General features: G+C 44.1%; 1 non-coding gene and 1 pseudogene across 1 annotated transcript; one reads left to right on the top strand and one right to left on the bottom strand.

Annotated features, from left to right (window-relative positions):
* Positions 1–2,760: 2,760 nt before the first annotated feature.
* On the top strand, positions 2,761–2,867 carry LOC126955783 (U6 spliceosomal RNA). The gene has a single exon (XR_007726082.1). It is a non-coding gene; the product is annotated as a U6 spliceosomal RNA (small nuclear RNA).
* A 950-nt stretch (positions 2,868–3,817) lies between these two features.
* On the bottom strand, positions 3,818–5,426 carry LOC126954931 (syncytin-1-like; annotated as a pseudogene).
* Positions 5,427–8,296: the final 2,870 nt, after the last annotated feature.

Below are 8,296 nucleotides of genomic sequence, written 5' to 3'. Positions count from 1 at the left end.
TTTCTTTTTTTTTGAGATGGAGTCTTGTCCTGTCATCCAGGCTGGAGTGCAGTGGTGCGATCTTGGCTCACTGCAACATTTACCTCCCCGATTCAAGCGGTTCTCCTGCCTCAGCCTCCCGAGTAGCTGGGATTACAGATGTGCACCACCACGCCTGGCTAATTTTCGTGTTTTTACTAGAGACAGGGTTTCACCATGTTGGCCAGGGTGGTCTCGAATTCCTGACCTCAAGTGATCGCCATGCCTTGGCCTCCCAAAGTGCTGGGATTACAGGTATGAGCCACTGTGACCGGCCCTTCCACAACTTGTTCTATGACACTTACCCTTGTTCCTTGACCCTGTTCCCTTGGCCTCTGAGCAATTTACTCTATTGGTCAATTCCCCTTCTCTCCCAATAGCATCCATCTCTCTCTCACACTGTTCTCCTGATCTCAGAATAAGAAAATAAATAAGCATTCACATCCTAAAGCATGAAAAGCTTTAGGATATAACAAGATGAATTTAAGATGCTTTGTAAACTTGGTGGAAGTACAATTAGACGTAATGTGTAAATGTTTGTGTTGGCAGTTGTAATCAGAATTGTTTTAGGGTTGAATGTACAGGAAAGCTTTAGAATGCAGGACTGTGGTAAGTACTTTACTCACTACTCATCCTCTCACTGTGTTCAAGAGATGAATTCAGGGTGCCTTAGAACAAGGAGCATTTCTAGATATAAACTACATATTATCAAGAGATCTACACAAGCCAGCAAACATCTGCAGCTCTTCAGCATGGAGGGTGGCAGCTACAAGAGCAATAGCGTACTCACAAGCATCTCTCCCAGGGAATTATTTTCTGGTCTTGAGCACTTTCCCCCTCTAAAGCCTACTAAGGGGTCAAGAGGGCAAGAATCATGTACCTGTTAGCAGGTTTTTGTTGTTGTTGTTGTTGTTTGTTTGTTTGTTTAAATACAAGGTACAGGTCTTTTCTCAGAGGAAAAGATAACTGAACAAAGCCCTCACCAAGGTCTTCGTATACTCTGCTAGCCCAGTTCTTTAAGCCCATCACTGTCTTGCCTAGATTGTAGCTTCTTTAGAACACAAACATGTTCTACAGCTTTTACTATGCCTTATGCACCTACATTAGTTACTAGCTGCCCAATAAAACTGAGATGCAAAAAACGTGAATACGGTCAAGGCTGATGACTGACAGCCATTTGTGCAGCTCAAGAAGGGATGACTGCAGAGTGTATTGTTGAAAAGTAAGCATTTGTTTTCAGCTAATATTTTAATATAATGGCCTGAAAAGTTATATAATTGGTTGCTATCTATGAGAATGCAGAAAAAGTATGCATAATCTATTTTGAGGCTGGGAGAACAGTCTTTTTTTTTGAGGTGGAGTTTCGCTCTTGTTGTCCAGGATGGAGTGCAATGGCGCGATCTCGGCTCACGGCAAACTCCACCTCCCAGGTTTAAGCAATTCTCCTGCCTCAGCCTCCCAAGTAGCTGGAATTACAGCACTCGCCACCACGCCCAGCTAATTTTTTGTATTTTTAGTAGAGATGGGGTTTCACCATGTTGGTCAGGTTGGCCTTCAACTCCTGACCTTAGGTGATCCACGTGGCTTGGTCTCCCAAAGTGCTGGGATTACAGGCATGAGCAACTGCGCCCGGCCGAGAACATTTTTGATAAGCCCCACACACAGAAATAGTTTTGCAAACTTGAAGAGTAAGTCAACACAATTGAGATTTGTTAAGCATATATTGGGCCCATTAAGGAAGAAGTAGCCATTTCTAAATAGGCAGGTAGGAAAGCTGTACTCTGATGAGGAGAAAATCTTTTTCATTTCATATTGCCTTTGGAATCTGGTGTTTATATTACATTTATAACATAGTCAACTTGGACTATTTACATTTCAAGTGCTCAGTGGCTATTCGTGTCAAGTAGCTGCCATTTTAGACAATATAGGTGAAAAGGCACCTTAATATTGTTTGTTGAGGGAAGGTTGTGAAAACACTTATCAAGTTGGCTGGGCATGGCTGTGTGTGCCTATTGTCCCAGATGCACAGGAGGCTGAGGTGGGAGGATTGCTTGAGCATAAGGGTTTGAGGCTGCAGTGAGCTGTGACCACCCCACTGCATTTCAGCCTGGGAAACAGAGTGACACCCTGTCTTAAAAAAAGAAAATACTTAACCCACTTCTGTGCCTACTGCTTAAAACTTTTCTCATGGGGATTAATACCTTGCAATTCCAGTTTTGTACACGTATCAGTGTCCTGCAGTTTCCCCCAGGCACCTCTTTACGTGACACCAGGGAAGCTCCAAAGCAGGCAAGTCAAGGTGCTGTCAGATTACACTTGCTTAAAGTCTGGCTATCACAGCAAAAACTAGAGTAAAACTGGGCAGAGGAGAAATGAGATAGGTTACAACATATAACTAGAAAGTCAGGAAGTTAAAATTAAAACAATGAAGAGATACCATTTTTTATCCCATCAAGTTGACCAAGATTAAAAAGCGATAACCCATTTAGGAGAAATTGAACAGGAGCCCTGGGAATGAATGCAAAGGAGTCCAGTATCACTGGGTAGATAGGATCGACAGGGTGAGGCTATTGATTAGATGTGGGAAGTAAGGGAAAGGCAGGCATTCCACCTGCCTCCAGCCTGAGTCACTGAAAGGATTCTTTTGCCATAAGTTTAGTTAGGCAGAGAATACAGGAAAGAGAGCTGGTTTTTCAGAAGCAAGAACGGATTGGTAATGTTGAGTTAAAAATTTATATTTGGGTGCTCACTTCAGCAGTGCATGTACTGAAGTTGGAACGATACAGAGAAAATTGGCATGGCCCCTGCACAAGAATGACACACAAATGTGTGAAGAAAAATAAAGTTGTATTTGGAACTTGTTAGTGAGATACAGGTTGTGAGTCACTGCAAATAAACAGCAGCTGAAACCTTCTCCAGAAGAGCAGTGAGGTTTTAAAAGGACTTAGGGGAACTTCATCAAATGCCAATTTTAGAGGGTCCTCTGAAGATTGGGGGCTAGTTGTAGGAGGAAAATGAGGACATCAGAGTGTCATAGATTGGGGAGATACTTTCAAAGGAGTGAGTTTAACTCAGCTGAATGCTGCAGAAAGGTGGAGTGGTAAGAATGCCACAAAGAGGTCATTCAACTTATTTAATAGAAAATTATTTGAGACTTTTGAGGGAGAAATGTCTATAAAGTAAAATGAGCAAAAAAGACGTACCACAGGGTTGGAATAAATAATACCAGCTCATATTGAAGGAATCACAAAGTGACCTTTGTGTTAATGAAGAGAAAGAAAAATGACAGTCTGTGGTAGGAGGTAAAACTGATGAGATGGACTTTGAAATCTGGAATTGTGAATATGTTTTTCTTAGAAATTTAATAAGAATTAAAACTAATTCTTCTTAATTTTTTTTTTTTTTTTTTTTTTTTTGCAGTTGCAAGATTTAATAGAGTGGAAACAGAGCTCTCATACAAAGGGAGGGGACCCAAAGAGGGTAGCCATTGCCGGCTCGAATGCCTGGGTTTATATCCTGATCAGTGTCCCTCCTGCTGTGCTCTCAGGCAATAGATGATTGGCTATTTCTTTACCTCCTGTTTTTGCCTCATTTGCATTTTAGTGAGCTCTCTTTACTATCTGATTGGTTGGGTGTGAGCTAAGTTGCAAGCCCCATGTTTAAAGGTGGAAGCGGTCACCTTCTCAGGTAGGCTTAGGGATTCTTAGCCAGCCTAGGAAATCCAGCTGGTCCTGTCTCTCAGTCCCCCCTCTCAACAGGAAAACCCAAGTGCTCTTAGGGAGGTTGGCCGATGACCGCTCTAACTGCTTCCTGCTGAACTGGGGTGTAGTAGGGGTTGTGCAGTTGAGATTTCTTTGGGAGGGGTACCTTTGATGTCATTAACATCGAAGCATGGACTAGTAGGCCGGTCCAGGGTCCATGGTAGATTTTAGTCATGGACTGCCTCTGGGGCTTCATTTGAAGAACATTTGTAGCTTTACAGCTTCGATTCTGGAAGAGACAAACTTAACAAGGAGGTTAAAGATACAGGGTCCAAAGAGGAGTAACAATATTATAGTTGCTAGAGGTCCTAAGAAGGGGAGGATTCAGGGCATCTATTGGCTGAGGAGGCCCCAGGGTCCAGTGTTTTGAAGCTCCTCTGCTCTACATTGTATTCGATCTTGAATTTCTTTAAATTTCTTGGTGATGATTCTGGATTGATTGATGTAATAATAGCATTCTTCCCCTAAAAATAAACAGGTTCCCTGTCTTTCGGTGGTTACCAAGTCTAAAGCTCTTTGATTTTGAAGGACTACTGCTGCTAGGGGGTTAAGTTGAAATTGCAAGGTGACTAGGGAGTCGGCGACCCATTCCATGTCACCATTTAGTTCTTGAGATAGTTTGTAGAACTGAGTAGAGGTTGTGATACTGCCAATGCCACTACCTAGTCCACCTAGCACTCCTGCTCTGATAACAAAAGGAGGAATGGGTACTCTTTTGTTGCGGGTCTTAGGTACAACATGATTGTATAAATCTTGTTCAGTGTAGATGGTCATGGGGACACTAAGAATGAGAGGAAGCACATAGATTCTGAAGAGCCATTCAAACAACGATAGTCTGAGGTACCACGGACAAAAAATATTCCTGAGGGCAGGCAGACTATTCGTGTGGGAGGAGTTACCCACCTGATTGCATTGGGAGTTGGTTGTGTCTATAGTATTGCTAAATTTTACACGGGTGAAGTTTGAGGTATGAGTTATTTCCAGATTGGAGACAAGAAGTCCTACTAAAATGGAAGTGGTGTTTATTTCTCTGCTGAAGTTGTTCCATTGTTGAGGTACAGGGATTGAAATGTATGGCCTGAAGTGCAGGGGGAGGCACATCCAACAGTTAGTAGGGTTTTGGGCCGAGACTTCATGGAGCCCAGTGAGGGTTACTAGGCAAGTATGGGTGGGGAGGGTTTTATGTAGTTTTGAGAGATCTAGTCCTTTGTAGGGGCTAGGGGTGCTATGTACCCGGGTCAGTTGGGAGATTACTTCCTTTATGTGTTTTTCTCTTGCCTGATCTTGTACTCCACCCCCATCAGACATACCGGTATGGGTGAAGTAAGTCCAACAGAGAGTGGCTCCAAGTCCTCCAGGACAACTAGGGTTAATCATTTTCCCTGTCCAATAATGAGTATTTGCATGCATGCAAAGAGTGGCAGAGTTATAGCAGTTGCGGGGCATATGGGTGTGGGCAGTGAAGGTGGGTTTTCCCTTAGATAAGCTGCTGTATAATGGGGCATCAATATTTATGGGAAGCTGCATTCTCCACAGAAACTCTTGGTGAGGGGAGCTACTGGTCGTACAACGGCATGGAGGGGGTGCAGTGAGAGTGAAAGAGGGTGAGAGAACAGTGAGGAGAAAAATATGATAAGGGAGGATCATGGGGATTTATGATTTTAGTTACTTTCCTCCCGGTTGTCGCTTGAAGAGCAGGCGCAGATCCTCTAGAAGTTCACAGGAATAGCTAGCGTTGTCTCCTGGATTTTTGGGTTCCTTTGGCAGTATCCAGGGTTTAACTCGAGTGTGATGTATCCAAGACTCCACTCCAGCCACTTTAACCGCAGTTGGGGTAGATAAAATGACTGGGTAGGGTCCTTCCCAGGATGTGTCTAGGGATGTGGAATTAGAGGGAAGGGACTTGACTAATACTATGTCACCAGGGTGGAATAGTTCCTTTCCCTCTTCTCGGGCACAGGCTCCTTGTAATGTTTTAGGAACTTGTTGATATTTGGCTAAGGAGGTGATGTCTGCAACTAAGTTGGCCATCTCTTGGTCAAACATAAGGTTAGGAAGGGCAGTCCATATAGCATTTCCTATGGGTTAAGTCCTGCTTTTTGGGGACAGTTTCTGATTCTTAGTAAGGTTATAGGCAACAGAGCAGGCCATGCGAGGTGGGTTTCCTGGGTTAGCTTTTTTAGATGTCGTTTGAGTGTTTCGTTCATTTTCTCGACCTTCCGTGAGGACTGTGGCCTCCAGGCACAGTGTAAGTGATATTGTATACCTAACACCTGGGATACTCCCTGAGTTACTGTAGCCTTGAAAGCAGGGCCATTGTCACTCTGTAAACCTCAGGGAAGTCTGAATCTGGGAATTATTTCATGAACTAATGCCTTTATTACCTCTTGGGACTTTTCTGTCCTACAGGGGAAGGTCGCTGCCCAGCCAGTGAAAGTATCTACCCAGACTAGTAGATACTGAAATCCCTGAGATTTGGGCATGTGGGTAAAATCTAGTTGCCAGTCTTCTCCTGCGTAATGGCCTGTTCTTTGTTCTCCTGAAGGAACTTGGTGATAAGGCAGGGGAGTATGTCTTTGGCACACTTCACAGGCCCTGACTATCTGCTTGATAGTTTTGAAAAGGCCTGATCCAGTAAATAATAATTTGGCCATCTGGTGGGTGCTATCAATGCCTAAGTGAAAGGTTTGGTGAAGGGTTTTAAGTAATTTCCATTGGTTAGCTGCAGGCAAAAGTATTTTTCCTTCTTCGGTGGCTAGCCATCCTGAGGGGAGGAAACTATGTCTTCGTGAGGTTCCCCGTTCTATTTCTTTTTCTGAGTACTGGGGCTTGGTTTCCCGGAGGGGATTACCCCATACTACGGGTCCTTCTATAAGCATTTCTAATGGAGAGTCCCGCTTTGTGGCTCTTTTGGCTTCAATATCCACTTGGCGGTTCCCTTTCATTTCCCTTTCCTTTCTGATGACCCCAGCAATGTAAGACTGCCACCTCTTTAGGTTTCTGTACAGCCAATAATAATCTCCTAATGGCTTCTTGAGGTTTGATAGGTGTTCCCTCGGAAGTTAGGAATTCCTTTTCTCTCCATATTGCTGCGTGCACATGGAGGACGAGGTAAGCATACTTGGAGTCTGTTTATATATTTACCCTTTTTCCTTCTCCTAATTCTAGTGCCTGAGTGAAGGCTATTAGTTCTGCCAGCTGAGCACTAGTAGTTCCTGGAGTGTGGGGATTACTTTCAAGTATTCCATTGTCACTGAACACAGCATACCCTGCTTTTTGAAGTCCTTTTTCTACAAAGGAGCTTCCATCAGTGTACAAGTTGAGTTCGGGATCAGTCAAGGGAACCTCTAAAAGGTCCCCTCGAGTGGCGTAGGTTTGAGCAATTACTTGTTGACAGTTATGTTCTATCTTTTCTTCATTGTCTGGAAGAAATGTGGCTGGGTTAAGAGCTGCACAAGTGCTCAGTCATAGCACTGGTCCTTCAAGTTATAGAGCCTGATATTTAAGTAAACGGTTGCCTGACCGCCGCAAGTTTCCTTTAGCAGTGAGTATGCTGTTCACATCATGAGATGTCCACACAGTAAGATCTCTTCCCTGTATTATTTTAACTGCTTCAGATGCTAAGACTGCTACTGCCACCACTACCTGTAAACAATGAAGCCAACCCTTTGCCACTGCATCAATTTTCCTACTCAGGTATGCCACAGGTTGCAAGCTCGTCCCTTGGACCTGTGTAAGGACTCCTAGAGCCATTCCTGTTTTTTCTGTGACATATAAAGAAAAGTCTTGCCCCATTGGCAAGCTTAACACTGGGGCTTGGGTTAGAGCCTTCTTTAGGGCCTGGAAAGCCGCTTCTGCTTCAGGTGTCCATCTTACTAAATGGGTATTGGCTTTCTGAGTTTCCTTAATTAGTGGATATAATGGCCTGGTTATTTCGCCGTGCCTGGGAATCCATATTCGGCAGAAACCTGTTATGCCAAGGAACCCTCTTAGTTGCTTTAGGGTATGGGGATAAGGATAAGCCAGTATAGGCTGGATACGTTCCTCACTGAGGGCCTGGTGCCTTTGGGTAACTTTAGCCCTAAGTATTTAACCTGCTGTGAGCAGAGCTGAGCCTTTGGTTTGGAAACCTTGTAGCCACAGGTAGCGAGGAAATTTAAGAGCACTTGGGTAGCTTGATGGCACAAGGTTTCCGAACGGGCGGCTAAAAGTAAATCATCCATGTGCCAATGGACAGGAGTGTCCAGGTATGAGAACTGGCTCAAGTCTTGGGCTAAAGCCTGGCTAAATAGATGGGGGCTATCCCTGAACCCCTGGGGTAAAACAGTCCAGGTGAGCTGAGACGTTGAGTTCAAAGGATCTTCAAAGGCAAGCAAGAATTGAGAGTCAGGATGTATAGGGATGCAGAAAAAGGCATCATTAAGGTGCAGGACTGTAAACCACTCTGCTTCCTCTGGTATTTGGGAAAGCAGAGTATAAGGGTTAGGTACAGCTGGGTATAGGGGGACAATGGCCTC

Source organism: Macaca thibetana, chromosome 5 (assembly GCF_024542745.1).
Source record: "Macaca thibetana thibetana isolate TM-01 chromosome 5, ASM2454274v1, whole genome shotgun sequence".
NCBI lineage: Eukaryota > Metazoa > Chordata > Mammalia > Primates > Cercopithecidae > Macaca > Macaca thibetana.
Note: the sequence above shows the minus strand (reverse complement) of the source record. Positions and strands in the feature narration are given on the sequence as shown.